Here is a 19,929-nt window from a genome sequence, read left to right as displayed (position 1 = left end):
TATGAGTGTGATGCATGATGGGACTGCGCATTATTAAACCATTGAGTGTGCATGATACGTTTGCCCATCCCAGCGCCTTTGGTTAAAGCAAGGCGTTGGGGACCAGCGAACTATTGGCAGCCCTCATAACTAAAGTGTTTTATATATATATATAATAATGGTGTGCCCTTTTGTAATAATTTTAAACTCTGTTAACATGAGTATAGACTCTTCAGGAAGCACTCCTCATAACCAAAGTAACTTAATGGTACGCCTTTGTGTGTTAAATATTCTGTACATGGGAGTTCAAATTAGATAGGATGGGAGGTCAAATTTCCACCGCCTTTAACTGCATGGGTTCTATTTTCCCTAATTTCCGGAATACGCGGCCAGCTGGCGGTAGAAAATCGGGCCAGAAACGCGGCTAGCTTCAGCTCGGTGAGGGGAGCGAGCGAGGGATCGAGATAGTTGAGTGAGTGTGAATTAACCACGTCAGGCACCGAGACTACATTTTCTGAACGTGGTGAGAACGAGTTCGATGTGAATGGGGTTTTCAAGAATATCTTTGTAGCAGCGTCAAGGCATGTTGCATTTAGTTGTCCTGCAAAAAGCGAAGTATACTTTGCATCAAAAAGATTGAATTCTCAATTGCTCCTTTGGAAAACAGTCATGAAAAGCAGTGATTTCTTGAGGCTATGCTATTTGTCTAGTGTTATTAGAGTGAGAGTTAGTAGTGTTATAATCTTCAGTGCCAGTGCCAGGTGCCAGTGCCAGTGTTGCTGCATTCAGTTCAGTCGAGACGCACCCCAGTCCCAACAATAAACCGTAAGTTACGTTAGTCGATCATATCAACAAATTGTGAAGAATATTTTTGAACAGAAAATATTATTATTGTTTGATTGAAATCTATGTTTCCGAGATGCATTTAGAGACGTTATGGCCATTAATACCCAAAAACGGCATGGTCAATGCTCGCAACGACTACCCTCGCCCACACACACCATGGGGTCAACCCGTCCAAGCCATCCAATACCCGGTGAAATTAAAGACTGCTGTCGAACATGGTTGGTTTTTGTGCTAATTCTTCAAACCTCTACAAACCTGCCAATCTAAAACTTCGCAATGCTAAATATGTTGTGCTGTATTTGGTCGATATTTCTGGAGACTCGTGTCTATTTCTCAAAATGTTGCCAATGTAGCGATATTTCAGCTCTCAAATTTGCTCACAAGTGGATGTTGTAATATTAATTTTCATGTTGCGCCAAAGACTTCTGTATAAATGTATGGTTGAGCCGGCAAAAAAATGTCTAAAGACACATCGTACCAGCTTGCCAACCTATTGATTTGTTTGTTTCAACTATCAAACTGTGTTCAAGTGCCGGCTCAACTCTCTAAAGCCAATGTACACCACCGTTTACATTTCACCAAAACATGTTGCCCAATCTATCAAAATTTGCTGAATGTTTTTCAACGCTGAAATTGTCTTAAATAGAATGTTGTGCTTTCTCTGTTAATTGTCTCTGGGCTAATACTGCACAAGTCGTTCAGTACCTCAGATTTTCCAAACATGAAGAGTTTTTAATTAACTGATAAATTGTTCTGTGAAGCTAGTGTTGTGATGTCTGGGAATCGACTGTAGCACATTTCAAAAAACAAACAGATTTTCACTTTTCCTTTGTTGATTGTTTGCTCGTTTGTATACTGTCACTCACAGACCTGCCAATCTAAAACTTTATGTTCATTTTATAACCGATGTTGTGCTAGCTTTAGTTGGTGTTGTTTAAGCTCATGATGTCTATTTCTCAAAATTTAGCTCCCAAATTGTTCAGAAGTGGATAATTTAATCTTTAATTTTTCCATTTCATAATACCCCAGTTCTCAATCAAAGACTTGCCATTATTTTGATTTTGTTTAACTCTCAATCTGTATCTCCAAAGCCAATGTTATACCATCGATTACGTTTCCCAAAACTGCCGTGCGGGTCCCTAAAAACTTCTAAACCAAATGTTTTTTAGTCCTTAAATATTGTTCTCAAGCAAATGTTTTATTCTCAAATGTTTTAGCCAGGCATAAAATAGCATGTCGGGCCGACCTGCTATCGACAAATTCCGACACTCTTTTATTCCGCCGATACGCTAGACAAATAATCATAATTGTTTTTTCTTTGTATCATTTGGGAGAAGAATCTCTTGTGTTTTGGATTTTATTAATTTTTTATTTGTTTCAATCAAAAACATTTTCGCGACGCACATTCACAACATAGCAGGTGCTATTTGTACCAGTCTCATCTCTACGATCCACTAAACCATAGGATTTGCCTACTATGACGTCACGCTTAGAAGGCACCTTATACCGCATACATTCTACAGTTGCTTTGTAGAAATTTGTTCCGCCGTTTTTTTCAGGCTTCACGTGTGTGGGATGCAGCGGCAAACATTCACCGTGATGACTTTGTTCTGCCTGCAATGTATAAGTGCACGTCGTTCGGTCGATATAGGTTTTTTTTAAACATCGCGATCGCTGGGGCAGGGTGCTATTTTTTTCGTAATTCGGTGTTTGCACCCCCTGGGTATTTTAAAAAACTGCAGTTTTTGTTTTGGTTTTTTTTTTTTCACTCGAAAGTTGGAGAAAGCCTCATGTGTACATTTTAATAGCATAGCTACCTCAGCAAAGATTGCATTCGTACGCTAGGTTCAGTAACTGGTTCATGTCCTTTGAAGTCGAAATTGCTTTCTTATTATTTACAAAAATATAAAAACCCTAATAAAAACGTTATGCAAACATACAAGACAAATAGGCCTACATACTAAAAAAGGTCAATTACCATGATTAGTCAGTTTATATTAAGCAAATAAAAAAATCAGCGTTATGACCGATAAGTCTTAATTTCTTCAATAAAGATGATGTTGAAAATAGCCTCTTCATTTAAATTTTGATAAATTCTGTATCAGGAGTATCACAGCAAATGGCCCAACAATAATTTGTGGACCCCAAACTCTAAAAACAAAACAAAAAGTGTTTGTATAGATGCCAGATTGAGAGGTTAACAAACTTTGTTTTTCAATCCTTAATCATTTTTCACAAGCAAATGTGTTTTTTTCTTAATTTTCAAAGACAAGTTGGTACTGTTATGTCTACTGTCTTTCAAAAACTTACAAATCATGTGATTTTCAATATTGTGGTTGATAATGCCATGTATTTCTAAATTCTGTTTCTGTTGCCATGCTGGTTGTTTCTTTGACAGAGTTGGCTGCTGCCTGCACAGATAATGAATGTCCAACAACTTGGAACATGTCTTAGAAATTCACTGCAGGCTATCTATGTGACTCTACAGGTTGTGCTATCTAGAAACTCGATGCTTCACTCCAACCACTGTAGCTCATCACTTCAATGGGTATGTCTCGAAGTTTTATCCCATATCTACTATTATTATAAACAAAAATTGTCCCATGCATTGAGGTCGTAACATGCTGTTGTTTTTTAACCTGATTCAGTCTTCAGACATTTGCAACTGAAATAATTTGTTTTCATTTTTAAATTGTTCCAAAGCTGTTTTTGTCATTCATTAAGATTGTGCCATTCTTTAAACCAAAATTGCCAATCTAATGAAAGTTCAATTCTCATTTGTTTGAAATATAAAAAATTGTTCTCTCTTGGGAACCGGTTTTTTTAATTGATTTTTTTTTCTCCCGAATTGCCAATACAATCAAGGGCCGATCAGTGGCCATGCCCCCCCCCCTCAACTCTGAATAAAACCCCAAATCAATAAGGTTTCTAGTATATTTAAAGGAACGTAACATTTTTTGTTTGAAATCGGGCCAGATTGAGAGGTTAGCAAACTTTAACAGCAGCCCTAGGTGTAAAGCTAATGCTGCCCAGTCCATTGAAACTTCTTAAACTTGTTGGTACTGCTTTGTCAACTGTCTTTCAAAAACTTACCAATCTTGTGAATTTTAATAATTTGGTTGATAATAATGTTATGTATTTCTTAATTCTGTTTTTGTTGCCATGCTGGTTGTTTCTTTGACGGAGTTGGTTGCTGCCTGCATGGAAAGTGTAACAACTTGGAACGAGTCTAGAAATCCACTGCAGGCTATCCATGTGACTGTACAGGCTGTGCTATCTAGAAACTCAATGCTTCACTCCAACCACTGTAGTCCATTCATGTGACAGCAATGGGTAAGTCTTGTAGTTTTATCCCATATTTACTAAATTTGAATTTAATTTGTCTCATCAAAAAAGCTTGTCCTGTGCACCAGGGTCATACCACTCTGGGGTTTTTTACCTTATTAAGTCCTCGGACACTTGCAACTAAAAAAAATATTGTTCATGTTTAAAGGAACACGTTGCCTTGGATCTGTCGAGTTGGTCTTTGAAAAGCGTTTGTAACCGTTTTTAATAAAATGCATATGGGTAGAAAGATGTTGTAAAAGTAGAATACAATGATTCACACAAACATGCCTCGAAATTGCACGGTTTTCCTTTTACCTCGTCAAATACCATGGTCGGCTATTTATGGGAGTCAAATTTTTGACTCCCATAAATGGCCGACTGTGTTAGTTCACACAGTAAAAGAAAAACCACGCAATTTCGAGGCAAATTTATGTGGATCATTGTATTCTACTTTTAAAACATCTTTCCAACCATATGCATTTTATAACAAACGGTTATAAACCCTTTTTATAAACCAACTCGTCCAATCGAAGGCAACGTATTCCTTTAATTGTTCCCAAACTGATTTTGTGTCATTTATGAAGTTTCACCAAAGTTTGTGCCAATCTTTTAAACAAATTGCTAATCTAATGATAGTTCAATACTCATTTGTTTCAAATTTAATAAATTGTACTCTCTTGCGATCCTTCTTTTAAAATTAAAATTTCTTTCTCAAACTTGTCAACATAACAAGGGCCGATCACGGTGGCCATGCCTCCCCCCCCCCTACTCTGAAAAAAAAATAAGTTTTTATAAAGCTAAGAATGTAACATTTTTTGTTTGAAAATCGGCACCAGATTGAGAGGTTAACCAATTTAATCATCAGACAACCCTAGATGTAAAAAGCTAAAGCTGCCCAGTCCCTTGAAACTTCTTAACCTACTGTTTTTGAACCTTAAAGCAAATGTGCCATTTCTTAATTTTCACAATGTACAAGTTGGTACTGTTTTGTCAATAGTCCTTCAAAGACTTAACAATCTTGTGATTTTTAATGATGTGTTTGATAATGTCATGTGTTTCTTAATTCTGTCTCAGTTGCCATGCTGGTTGTTTCTTTGACAGAGTTGGCTGCTGCCTGCACAGATGATGAAAGTGTATCGACTTGGAACATGTCTAGAAACTCACTGCAGGCTTTCCATGTGACTGTAAAGACTATGCTATCTAGAAACTCAATGCTTCACTCCAACCACTAGGCCTATATTTCATCCATGTGACGGCAACTATTATCTTCAATAGGCAAGTCTTGAAGTTTTATCCCATATCTACTGAATTTGAAATTTAATTTTTCTAATTAAACAAATTAGTGTGGGTTCGAATCCCCAGCCATCCCGTGACACTCGTGTCCTTAAGCAAGACACTTAGCAATTGCTTCGTCCTTTAGATGGGACGTAAAGCCGTTGGTCCCATGTGTTGTGTAACGCATGTAAAAGAACCCAGTGCACTTATCTAAAAGAGAAGGGGTTCCCCCGAACTTCCTGGCTAATTGGCTGCTGAATGCGCCGCAGCACCTTGTAAACCCTTATAAGGTATTACATAATTGGGTCTCAGAATCCATCACTGCAATAACCTCTCTTTCTGAAAGTGCGATCTCTTGAATTTATCAATGTGTTGTCCAGCCCTTCAAAAAACTTATCAACCAAATGACTTTTGGTACTCTGAAATTTGTATTATCACTTGATTTTGTGGTACCCATATGGAAAACTTCCGGACATTTGCTCACTGAAGTCCGTCACGAGGGGCTTAACACGGGGAACTCATTGCCAAAAACGCCCTCCCCGTGAACTTCCCCTGCTGGCGAAAACTGTTGCTATGTACCAAACCAGATCGCTCAGTATTTGAAAGTATACAACATCCTCTTTCAGTGATATATTTTTTCTTAATTTATGCAACTCGAGAACAAAGGGCCTTTTTTGATTGAAAGAATGTTAAAAACGCTCAAAAGTGTAAATACCTATGGAGGTCAACTCAGTTTTCCCGGGGTTTGCTCACTAAGTTGAATCTTACACGACTGGATCGCATGTCTAAATAAGCTAGACAAAATTCTCTTTCCAGTGATTTAAGAATAATTTTGATTGGTCTAAAGGAATATAGGGCCTTTTTCGATCCAATTGTTGAGCTCCTTTCATATCTGAAGATGTGATCCCGCAATGAATATGTTGTAGTTAGTATAGTCTGGCTCCATTGGTTTCCCGTATACAGGCAACGAACACACTTGTTGCACTGGGAACTAGCCCAATACACTCATGCTTCCGTCCACGTGAAAGACGAAGCAAGTGACTCTGTTTTTTTCCGTCGGCGAAATATACTACTTGAATCTCAGATTTGTTTACAAATAAAGGGATTTTATAAAAGTATTTATGTTCCGATTCCTCTTTTGATTACCGGCATAAGTTAAAATCTGTCTAAATATCCAGCAATTAAGTGTAAGAACTGTCACTTCGCGTTGGATCACCTCATTATTTTTGAGAGGGGTGAACTGTGTGTGATGGTGTATGTGTGCATTATCGACTGTACGAGCCCGATTCCAATGGTATGAAGAGATCTAGATCTGGAGATGGATGGTTCACATGGAACGATGGAGGGAAGAACGGTTGTTTTCTTTGTTTCTTTATTGTACCGTTTCAATAAATTTAGTGAACAAATAAATGAAGTTTAATCAGAAGCAACATTTGCATGACATTGACATGAACTTTTCATATCATATAAGAACTGTCATGTGATGTTAACATATGCATGTAACCTATTATACTACAACAAGCATGACATTTATTACACTTATTATTTTTTTCAGTTTGGAAATAATTATAAGGCTTCTTGCACTGTATGCATGGCCGGCTGTATGCGAAAACTTTCTCCCCTCCAGTTTTATTTACCCCCTTTATCTGGAATGGTTTGATCGTGTGAACTGCTGCTGCTGTGACCGCACTGCATATTCATGAATGTGTGTGCGTTCACACACCGCGAGGGAGCAGGGGCTTATTTTCTGTCCAAAATGAGGTTAAAGTTTTTCATATGTTGATATTTCATTAAATAACTCCTGTTATCCGGTTTTGTTGCATCTCTTGGTACCATACATTGTGTTTGATAATGTCATGTATTTCTAAATTCTGTTTCTGTTGCCATGTTGGTTGTTTCTTTGACAGAGTTGGCTGCTGCCTGCACAGATAATGAACGTCCAACAACTTGGAACATTTCTAGAAATTCACTGCAGGCTATCCATGTGACTGTACAGGTTGTGCAGTCAAAGCTTTACTCCAACCACTGTAGTTCATTACAGCAACTATTATCTTCAATGGGTAAGTCTTGCAGTTGTATCCCATATCTACTCATTCAATTGGAACTTTAATTTGTCTCATCAAACAAAACTTGTCCCATGCACTGAGGTCATACCACTCTGTTGTTTTTTAAGCTGATCCAGTCCTCAGACATTTGCAACTAAAATAATTTGGTTTCATTTTTAAATTGTCCCAAAGCTGTTTTTGTCATTCATGAAATTTAACTAAAGTTTGTGCCATTCTTTAAACAAAAAATTGCCAATCTAATGATAGTTCAATTCTCATTTGTTTGAAATGTAATGAAATGTTCTCGCTTGGGATTTTTTTCCCGAATTGCCCATATAATTAAGGGTCGATCAGTGGCCATGCCCCCCCCCCCACCCCCAACTCTGACAAAAACAGAACAATAAGTTTTTTAGTAAGTTAGGAATGTTACATTTTTTGTTTGAAATCGACGCCAGATTGAGAGGTTAACAAACTTAATAATCAGACAACCCAGGTGTAAAAGCTAATGCTGGCAAGTCCCTTGAAACTTCTTAACCTAGTGTTTTTCAATCCTGAAATAATGTTCACAATGTACAGGTTGGTACTGCTTTGTCAACTGTCTTTCAAAAACTTACCAATCTTGTGATTTTTAACGATTTGGTTGATAATGTCATGTATTTCTTAATTTTGTCTGTTGCCATGCTGGTTGTTTCTTTGACAGAGTTGGCTGCTGCCTTCACAGATGATGAAAGTCTAACAACTTGGAACATGTGTAGAAACTCACTGCAGGCTATCCATGCGACTGTAAAGGCTGTGCTATCTAGAAACTCGATGCTTCACTCCAACCACTGTAGTTCATTAATGTGACGGCAACTATTATCTTCAATGGGTAAGTCTTGAAGTTTGATCCCATATCTACTAAATTTGAAATTTAATTTGTCTTATTAAACAAATTAGTGATTAGTGTGGGTTCGAATCCCCAGCCGTCCCATGACACTTGTGTCCTAAAGCAAGACACTTAGCAATTGCTTCATCCGGATGGGACGTAAAGCCGTTGGTCCCATGTGTTGTGTAACGCATTAAAAGACCCCATTGCACCGGGTTTGCCCCGATGTTCCTGCCTTTGGCTGCTGAATGCGCTGTAGCACCTTGTAAACCCTGATAAGGTGTTACATAATTGGGTCTCAGAATCTTTCTGAAAGTTTGTATATACTCAGCGACTTGAGCACCTTGTTAGGTAGATAAGTGTGCTTTTTAAGACTTTGATGTTACTGTTACTGTTATTATAAACAAAACTTGTCCCATGCACTGAGGTCATACCACTCTGTTGTTTTTTAACCTGATCCAGTCCTCAGACATTTGCATATGAAATAATTTGCTTTCCGTTTTGAATTGTTTCCAAGCTGAGTTTGTGTCATTTTTTTCAAATTTAATATTCAAATATGTTTTACTTGTCAAATCTTTTGCAAAGTAATTTTGTGCAATTTTGTAAAACCATTCCAAGATGGTGTTGTATCGCTAAAAATATATTAAATTGCAATCTTTTTTCAAACACATTTTACCATTATTGCTCAGTCCTTTGAGTGGGGCATAAAGGCCCTCTGTGTTTTGTATTGCGAATGAGAGAACCCAGTTGTGTTTGTCTTGGATAGAAGGATTTGCCCTGGTTTTTCTGGCATGTTTGGAAAATGATGTTGTATATATGGGTCTTGTATTTCAACAAGTTAGCATTTAACTGTCTCAAACATTATGGCTCTCATTAACCAAATAGTTAATGCTTTATAAAAGCTTTATTTTATTACTTCAGATCCAAGCGGACCGCCTTGCCTCCAAGACGGTAGAGGTTGAACAGAAACTGTCTAATGAGAACAGCAGTGATGAACACGATGTCTAGAGTCCCAATCAAGAAACGGCCTCAAACCATCATGAGAACACTGGTTGGATGCTTTGTACTGCCCTCAAAAAAATCGTTAAGTTGACTTTTTGTATCAACCCTTCAATTGATCCAAAAGCACATTCTGTCCAGTCCCTCAAAACTTTTCATACTACTGAAGTTCAAATAGCAAAATGTTCATGAGCTGCTTTTGTGCTTAAATTCTCTTAAATTGTCTCAAACCGATTTTATACAGACCCTTCAATGTTAGGCTTGACTTTGTTTGGATTGGTCACCCAGTTGGTTGTGATGTGGACAGCTCCAAACTCATTACTAAGATGTTGAGCCATATTTAAACTTACTGAAAATCATTTGTCAAGTTTTTTTCAAAATGTGGCATTCTTGTGATTTTTATTGTTGGAATTATATTGTCATGTATGCTTTGATTTCACTTAGGTTGCCATGCTGGCTGTCCTTAGACAGGGTTGGCTGCTGCTAGCACAGATGATGGCCATAGTTATTGTTAAATTACAGCCATGCAGTGTCTAGCTAGATGACTTTTACATTATGAAATAATTATTGTGTGTCTTTCTTTCTTACTCGGATTATTTACTGATTGAATAGCCAACTCATTGTCCCAAACAATACACCAGTCTCCCCTCAGACCTAGGGTCCTTCATACTCAAAGTAAATTTGATGAAACCTTGTCTCTTCATCACTAGTCTCCCCCCAGACTTAGGGTCTTCTATACCCAAAGTCAATTCATTTAGGACCATAGACTGCTCACAATGCCCCTTCCAGCGGCAATACGCATCTTCAGCTACCACTCTCTCGTATAACCAATAATTGGAGTCCAGCAGTCTCCTGACAGACAGAGTATACTGTCTGAAACATTGAGCCCACCGGTTCTTCTCAGAACCAAAGATCACTCAATAGAGATCTACCTACTGAGTTTGTAAATCATTATGTTGCCAAGCTTCGGTGGGTAGGCTTATTTTTGGCCATTGTTGATTTCTGATGATATTTTTACAACCCAATGGGCGTTCTCTATTCAAGCCAAGCCAACTTTATAGTGTACTGTGCCAATAATTTTTGAGGTAATCATTCTCTGTCTATCATAACAATTCCAAGGTTATGTTCTACTTGTCAAATCATTTCCAAAGTAACTTTGTGGATTTTATCAAAACCATTCCAAGTTGGTGTTGAACTCCGTCCTTTGAGCGGGGCATAAAGGTCCTGTGTGTTTTGTATTGCAGGTAAAAGAACCCAGTTGTGTTTATCTTGGATAGAAGGGTTTGCCCCAGTCTTTCTGGCATGTTTGCAAATGATGCTGTATATATGTGTCTTGTATTTCAACAACTTGGCATAACTGTCTTGAATTTTATGGCTCTCAGTAAGTAAATAGATGACCTCTTATAAATGCTTGATTTTGTTATTGTTCAACTACTTCAGATCAAGGAGCCTCTTCAAGAGGGTCGGAACACTCAAGTGGACCACCTTGCTTTCAAGATGGTACAGATTGAACTGATACTGTCTAATGAGAACAGTAGTGCTGAATTTGACGTCTAGATTCCCCATCAAGACAACCGCCTTAAACCATCACCAGAACACTGGTGGGATGCTTCGTACTGCCCTCAAAGAAATTGTTAAGTATACTTTTTGTATCAACCCTTCAATTCCCCAAAAGCACATTCTGTTCAGTCCCTTAAAACTTCTACTGAATCTTCAAACAGCAAAATGTTTGTGAGCTGCTTTTGTGCTTAAATTATCTTAAGTTGTCTCAAACCAATTGTATACAGACCCTTTAAAGACACTGGACACTGTTGGTAATTGTCAAAGACCAGTCTTCTCATTTGATGTAACTCAACATAATGCATAAAATAACAAACCTGTGGAAATCTGAGCTCAATTGGTCGTCGATGTTGCGAGAGAACAATGGAAGAAAAAAATCCCTTATCGCACAAGTTGTGTGCCTTCCGATGCTTGATTTCGTGACCTCAAAATCTAATTCTGATATCACGAAATCAAATTCAAATATGTTAGTGAAAAATAACTTCTTTCTCAAAAACTATGTTGCTTGAGGGAGCTGTTGCTCCTGATGTTATATACTATATCAACAGCTCTCCATTGATCGTTAACAAGTAAGTTTTTATGCTAACAATTATTTTGAGTGATTACCGATAGTTTCCATTAATGCCTTTAACATTAGGCTCGACTTTGTTTGGATTGGTCACCCAGTTGGTTGTGGTGTGGAAAGCTTCAAACCCATGTTATAATGTTGCTCAAATACTATGATGTTGAGCCATATTTAAATTTACCGAAAATCATTTGTCAAGTAATTTTCAAAATGTGGCATTCTTGTGATTTTTATTATGTGATTTATATTGTCATGTACGCTTTGATTTCATTTAGGTTGCCATGCTTGCTATCCTCAGACAGGGTTGGCTGCTGCTAGCAATGACGATGAAAGCATGTCAACCTGGAACAAAACAACACCGCTGAAGGTTCTACAACATAGATTGCCATGACACTATTGAAGGTATATGCACATTTTATGAAACTTGTGTTTTTATTACACTTTTATTCAACTTGTATTATTCCTAAGCCACAACTGTTCCATCTCTGATAAGCAGTATGTTGAGTCCCTCAAAACTTGCTAAGCTGAATAAATGTTCAACTCGCTACAAGTTCATGACCCAATGGTGTTCAAACTCTTGAAACTATCAATGTGTTGTCCAGCCCCTTAAAAAAACTTACCGACCTAATGACTTTTGTCACTCTGACATTTGTATTTTTACTCGATGTTTTGGTGACTTTGATATTTCATTTAAAATCCTGTTGTACAGTTTTGTTGCATCTCTTGAAACCATACCTAGTTCATGTTGAACTGCTCAAGTCATGTTCAAAGCAACCTTGTACAATCTCTCGATAATATTTAATGTTGATATTGTATGGCCGTAGTTATTGTTAAACTACAGCCATGCAATGTCTAGCTAGATGACTTTTGATGAAATGATTAATGTGTGTCTTTTTTTCTTCTCCAGAGTATTCACTGCTTGAAGAACAACCTCATTGTCCAAAGCAATACACCAGTTCCCCTCTCAGACCTAGGGTCATTTATACCCGAAGTCAATTTGATTAGGAACCTAGTCTCTTCATCACCAGTCTCCCCCCCCCCAGACTTAGGGTCTTCTATACCCGAAGTCAATTCTTTTAGGACCATAAAGACTCCTCACCATGCCCTTCCTGCTCCAATACACATTTTCAGCTACCACTCACCCGTATAAGCAAGAGTTGGAGTCCACCAGTCTCCTGACGGACAGAGTATACTGTCTGAAATATAGAGCCCACCGGTTCTTCTCAGAACCAAAGATCACTTAATAGAGATCTACCTACTGAGTTTGTAAATCATTATGGTGCCAAGCTGCGGAGGTGTAGGTTCTTTTTTTAGCCATTGCAAATTTCCGATGTTACTTTTACGCTCAATGTTGTGTTCTCTATTCATGCCTAGCCGTTTTTATATTCTACTGTTCAAATAATTTCAGAGGTAATCATTCTCCACCTGCAGTAACAATTCCAAGGTTATGTTCTGCTTCTCAAATGGTATCCAAAAATAATTTTGTGCAATTTCTCAAAACCATTCCAAGATGGTGTTGTATCGCTAAAGTTAAATTAAATTGCACATTTTTCCAAAGACACTTTAACATTATTGCTCTGTCCTTTGAGTGGGACGTAATGCTGGTGAGAGAACCCAATTGTATCTATCTTGGAAAGAAGAGTTTGCCCTGGTGTTTCTGGCATGTTTGACAAATGATCGTGTATATATGGGTCTTGTATTTCAACAAGTTAGCATACTGTCTTGAACATTATGGCTCTCATTAACTAAATATATGACGCTTTATAAATGCTTGATTTTATTACTTTTCAACTACTTCAGATCAAGGAGGCTCTTGAACAGAGTCAGAACACTCAAGCGGACCATGTATCCAAGACAGTAGAGATTGAGCAGAAACTGTCCAATGAGAACAGCAGTGATGAACACGACGTCTAGAGTCCCCATCAAGACACAGCCTCAAACCATCATGAGAACACAGGTTGGGTGCGTCGTACTGCTCTCAAGGCATTCATTAAGTATACTTTTTGTATCAACCTTTCAAATTTCCAAAATCACTTTCTGTCCACTCCCACAAAACTTTTCATCTTACTGATTTTCAAACATCAAACTGTTCACCAGCTGCTTAAATTTTCTCAAACCATATGTATACAGACCCTTTAATTTTTGGCTTTAAAACTTTGTTTGGATTGGTCACCAAGTTGGTTGTGACATAGAAAGCTCCAAGCTCATGTGGCATTCTTGTGACTTTTATTATGGGATTTTTGTTGTCATGTTTGCTTTGATTTCATCTAGATTGCCATGCAATGTATGCCCCTTTAGGGCATCCCTGCTTTTATTAATTTTTCCCCCTGAGTGCCATACTGGTATTGTACTTATCGCTTTTTGTCTTGCTGTGACTTTACATAAGTTATTCCTAGCACCAATCAAATTGAGAAATAGTTAATATTAAACATTTTGTTCTCAACTCTTTCAATTTCTTTGACTCTCAAAATTATTTTTATTTATGGATTGTTTTTTCCAACTCTTCTTAAAACTATTTCAAGTTTTTTCAACTGTTCCAATCAACCCTTTGAAGTGTTTTTGGCAACTCATTTTTTCCCAAGATTTTGTTTGACTCATTTTGTTTTCAATTGTTGTTTTTTTACCCAATAATACCAAAATCGGTATTATTTTGTTAATCTCCCTGACCCATTCCAAATGATTAGTTAAGCTGGTGTTGGGTTTACTAATTTGAACTTAAATCGGCTGAGAACACTTCAGATGGAACTTAATTCGTAACTTCACCTGTGAGTATGAACAAATTTCTTTAATAACTTCGCCACATCATGGAACAACGACACTTCAGATTGAACTTCATCTTCAGCTACATTTGGACATGTGAGTATAAAAAAACTTTCTTGAAAAATCACGCCACACGCACAACATGGAACGGAGCATATGCGGCCTCAGGCCGACGGTCCTGAGTGCAAACCTTTATCAGAGCTATCCTTAAACTATCCTATTTCTCGCCCATAAAACTCCTGACAAAGTCTTCCCAAGAAATCGTCCCCCGAAAGTATCTACCAAGTGTTCTCCCAGTCTAATTTTTTATTTCAACTCTTTCAAGTTTTGTTTAGGTTTTGAGTTTCTTCCTTCAAATTTGTCAAATCTTCAAAGTTTTTTCTTCAGTTGTTCTCAAGTTCTTTTCAGTTCTTCGCAACTCTATAAAATGTTCTTTTTCTCAGTTCTTCAAAGTTTTTGTTCTCAACTCTTCATAATTTCCTTAACTTACGTCTCCAAGTTTTCTTAATTTTTCAAGTTTTTTTCTCAACTTTCAAAAAAAGAAATTCTTCAAAATCAACTCTTCCAAATTTTCGTAACCACATCTTCAATTTTTTTTCTCAACTCTTCCATTTTTTTCTCAACTCTTCACAATTGTTGTATCAACTCTTCACAGTTGTTGCGTCAACTCTTCCAATTGTTTTTTTTTCTCTTCTTCCAAGTTCGTAATCAACTCTTCTATGTTTTTTCTTTATTAACTCTTCCAAGTGTTTTTCTAAAGCCTTCCAAGTTTCTTATCAATATCAACTCTTCCAAATTTTCTTAATCAACTCTTTCCAGTGTTTTATCAATATCAACTCTTCCAAATGTTCTTCACCAAATCTTCTAAGTTGTTTTCTCAACTCTTACAGTTTCTTTTTTCTCAACTCTTCTTTAAATTGGGCGGGGCCTATTTTCTGTTGTCTTTCTAAAAATGCATACTAATTTCAATTGTCTTTAAATTGGGCGGGGCCTATTTTCTATTGTCTTTTCAAATATGCCTTATTGTCTTTAAATTGGGCGGGACCTATTTTCTATTGTCTTTTTAAAAATGCATACTAATTTCTTTTGTCTTTTCAAAAATGCATACTAATTTCTATTGTCTTTAAATTGGGCGGGGCCTATTTTCTATTGTCTTTTCAAATATGCAAACTACATTCTATTGTCTTAAAATTGGGCGGGGCCTATTTTCTATTGTCTTTTCAAGTATGCAAACTACTTTCTATTGTCTTAAAATTGGGCGGGGCCTATTTTCTATTGTCTTTCTAAAAAATGCATACTAATTTCTATAGTCTTTAAATTGGGCGGGGCCTATTTTCTATTGTCTTTTCAAGTATGCATACTCTTTTCTATTGTCTTAAAATTGGGCGGGGCCTATTTTCTATTGTCTTTTCAAGTATGCATACTAATTTCTATTGTCTTAAAATTGGGCGTGGCCTATTTTCTATTGTCTTTCTAAATATGCATACTCATTTCAATTGTCTTTAAATTGGGCGGGGCATATTTTCCATTTTACTCAAGTATGCATACTAATTTCTATTGTCTTTTCAAAAATGCATACTAATTTCTATTGTCTTTAAATTGGGCGGGGCCTATTTTCTATTGTCTTTTCAAATATGCAAACTACATTCTATTGTCTTAAAATTGGGCGGGGCCTATTTTCTATTGTCTTTTCAAGTATGAACACTAATTTCTATTGTCTTTAAATTGGGCGGGGCCTATTTTCTATTGTCTTTTCAAATATGCAAACTACTTTCTATTGTCTTTAAATTGGGAGGGGCCTATTTTCTATTGTCTTTTCAAATATGCATACTAATTTCTATTGTCTTTAAATTGGGCGTGGCCTATTTTCTATTGTCTTTTCAAGTATAAATACTAATTTCTATTGTCTTTAAATTGGTTTCAAGTATGCATACTAGTTTCTATTGTCTTTAAATTGGGCGGGGCCTATTTTCTATTGTCTTTTCAAGTATAAATACTAATTTCTATTGTCTTTAAATTGGGCGGGGCCTATTTTTATTGTCTTTCAAGTATGCATACTAGTTTCTATTGTCTTTAAATTGGGCGGGGCCTATTTTCTATTGTCTTTTCAAAAATGCATACTAATTTCTTTTGTCTTTTCAAAAATGCATACTAATTTCTATTGTCTTTAAATTGGGCGGGGCCTATTTTCTATTGTCTTTTCAAGTATGAATACTAATTTCTATTGTCTTTAATTTGGGCGGGGCCTATTTTCTATTGTCTTTTCAAATATGCAAACTACTTTCTATTGTCTTTAAATTGGGCGGGGCCTATTTTCTATTGTCTTTTCAAGTATGAATACTAATTTCTATTGTCTTTTAATTGGGCGGGGCCTATTTTCTATTGTCTTTTCAAGTATGCATACTAATTTCTATTGTCTTTAAATTGGGCGGGGCCTATTTTCTATTGTCTTTTCAAAAATGCATACTAGTTTCTATTGTCTTTAAATTGGGCGGGGCCTATTTTCTATTGTCTTTTCAAGTATGCATAATAATTTATATTGTCTTTAAATCGGGCGGGGTCTATTTTCTATTGTCTTTTCAAAAATGCATACTAATTTCTATTGTCTTTAAATTGGGCGGGGCCTATTTTCTATTGTCTTTTCAAATATGCAAACTACTTTCAATTGTCTTAAAATTGGGCGGGGCCTATTTTCTATTGTCTTTTCAAGTATGAATACTAATTTCTATTGTCTTTAAATTGGGCGGGGCCTATTTTCTATTGTCTTTTCAAATATGCAAACTACTTTCTATTGTCTTTCAATTGGGCGGGGCCTATTTTCTATTGTCTTTTCAAGTAAGCATACTAGTTTCTATTGTCTTTAAATTGGGCGGGGCCTATTTTCTATTGTCTTTTCAAAAATGCATACTAATTTCTTTTGTCTTTTCAAATATGCAAACTACTTTCTATTGTCTTTAAATTGGGCGGGGCCTATTTTCTATTGTCTTTTCAAGTATGAATACTAATTTCTATTGTCTTTAAATTGGGCGGGGCCTATTTTCTATTGTCTTTTCAAGTATGCATACTAATTTCTATTGTCTTTAAATTGGGCGGAGCATATTTTCTATTGTCTTTTCAAGTATGCACAATAATTTATATTGTCTTTAAATTGGGCGGGGCCTATTTTCTATTGTCTTTTCAAAAATGCATACTAGTTTCTATTGTCTTTAAATTGGGCGGGGCCTATTTTATATTGTCTTTTCAAGTATGCATAATAATTTATATTGTCTTTAAATCGGGCGGGGCCTATTTTCTATTGTCTTTTCAAAAATGCATACTAATTTCTATTGTCTTTAAATTGGGCGGGGCCTATTTTCTATTGTCTTTTCAAATATGCAAACTACTTTCTATTGTCTTGAAATTGGGCGGGGCCTATTTTCTATTGTCTTTTCAAGTATGAATACTAATTTCTATTGTCTTTAAATTGGGCGGGGCCTATTTTCTATTGTCTTTTCAAATATGCAAACTACTTTCTATTGTCTTTCAATTGGGCGGGGCCTATTTTCTATTGTCTTTTCAAGTATGAATACTAATTTCTATTGTCTTTAAATTGGGCGGGGCCTATTTTCTATTGTCTTTCAATTGGGCGGGGCCTATTTTCTATTGTCTTTTCAAGTATGAATACTAATTTCTATTGTCTTTAAATTGGGCGGGGCCTATTTTCTATTGTCTTTCTAAAAACGCATACTTATTTCAATTGTCTTTTCAAATATGCATACTAATTTCTATTGTCTTTAAATTGGGCGTGGCCTATTTTCTATTGTCTTTTCAAGTATAAATACTAATTTCTATTGTCTTTAAATTGGGCGGGGCCTATTTCTATTGTATTTTCAAGTTTGCATTCTAGTTTCTATTGTCTTTAAATTGGGCCGGGCCTATTTTCTATTGTCTTTTCAAGTATGCGTAATAATTTATATTGTCTTTAAATTGGGCGGGGCCTATTTTGTATTTTTTTTTCAAAAATGCATACTAGTTTCTATTGTCTTTAAATTGGGCGGGGCCTATTTTCTATTGTCTTTTCAAGTATGAATACTAATTTCTATTGTCTTTAAATTGGGCGGGGCCTATTTTCTATTGTCTTTTCAAATATGCAAACTACTTTCTATTGTCTTTCAATTGGGCGGGGCCTATTTTCTATTGTCTTTTCAAGTATGAATACTAATTTCTATTGTCTTTAAATTGGGCGGGGCCTATTTTCTATTGTCTTTTCAAGTATGAATACTAATTTCTATTGTCTTTAAATTGGGCGGGGCCTATTTTCTATTGTCTTTTCAAATATGCAAACTACTTTCTATTGTCTTTCAATTGGGCGGGGCCTATTTTCTATTGTCTTTTCAAGTATGAATACTAATTTCTATTGTCTTTAAATTGGGCGGGGCCTATTTTCTATTGTCTTTCAATTGGGCGGGGCCTATTTTCTATTGTCTTTTCAAGTATGAATACTAATTTCTATTGTCTTTAAATTGGGCGGGGCCTATTTTCTATTGTCTTTCTAAAAACGCATACTTATTTCTATTGTATTTTCAAGTATGCATTCTAGTTTCTATTGTCTTTAAATTGGGCGGGGCCTATTTTGTATTTTTTTTTCAAAAATGCATACTAGTTTCTATTGTCTTTAAATTGGGCGGGGCCTATTTTCTATTGTCTTTTCAAGTATGAATACTAATTTCTATTGTCTTTAAATTGGGCGGGGCCTATTTTCTATTGTCTTTTCAAATATGCAAACTACTTTCTATTGTCTTTCAATTGGGCGGGGCCTATTTTCTATTGTCTTTTCAAGTATGAATACTAATTTCTATTGTCTTTAAATTGGGCGGGCATATTTTCTATTGTCTTTTCAAATATGCATACTAATTTCTATTGTCTTTAAATTGGGCGTGGCCTATTTTCTATTGTCTTTTCAAGTATAAATACTAATTTCTATTGTCTTTTCAAATATGCAAACTACATTCTATTGTCTTTAAATTGGGCGGGGCCTATTTTCTATTGTCTTTTCAAATATGCAAACTACTTTCTATTGTCTTTCAATTGGGCGGGGCCTATTTTCTATTGTCTTTTCAAGTATGAATACTAATTTCTATTGTCTTTAAATTGGGCGGGGCCTATTTTCTATTGTCTTTTCAAGTATGAATACTAATTTCTATTGTCTTTAAATTGGGCGGGGCCTATTTTGTATTTTTTTTTCAAAAATGCATACTAGTTTCTATTGTCTTTAAATTGGGCGGGGCCTATTTTCTATTGTCTTTTCAAGTATGAATACCAATTTCTATTGTCTTTAAATTGGGCGTGGCCTATAGGCCCCGCCCGATTTAAAGACAATATAAATTATTATGCATACTTGAAAAGACAATAGAAAATAGGCCCCGCCCAATTTAAAGACAATAGAAATTAGTATGCATACTTGAAAAGACAATAGAAAATAGGCCCCGCCCAATTTTAAGACAATAGAAATTAGTATGCATACTTGAAAAGACAATAGAAAATAGGCCCTGCCCAATTTAAAGACAATAGATTTTAGTATGCATATTTGAAAAGACAATAGAAATTAGTATTCATACTTGAAAAGACAATAGAAAATAGGCCCCGCCTAATTTTAAGACAATAGAAATTAGTATGCATACTTGAACAGACAATAGAAAATAGGCCCCGCCCAATTTAAAGACAATAGA

The sequence above is a fragment of the Asterias amurensis genome, chromosome 2 (genome assembly GCF_032118995.1).
Source record: "Asterias amurensis chromosome 2, ASM3211899v1".
Lineage (NCBI taxonomy): Eukaryota > Metazoa > Echinodermata > Asteroidea > Forcipulatida > Asteriidae > Asterias > Asterias amurensis.
Note: the sequence above shows the minus strand (reverse complement) of the source record.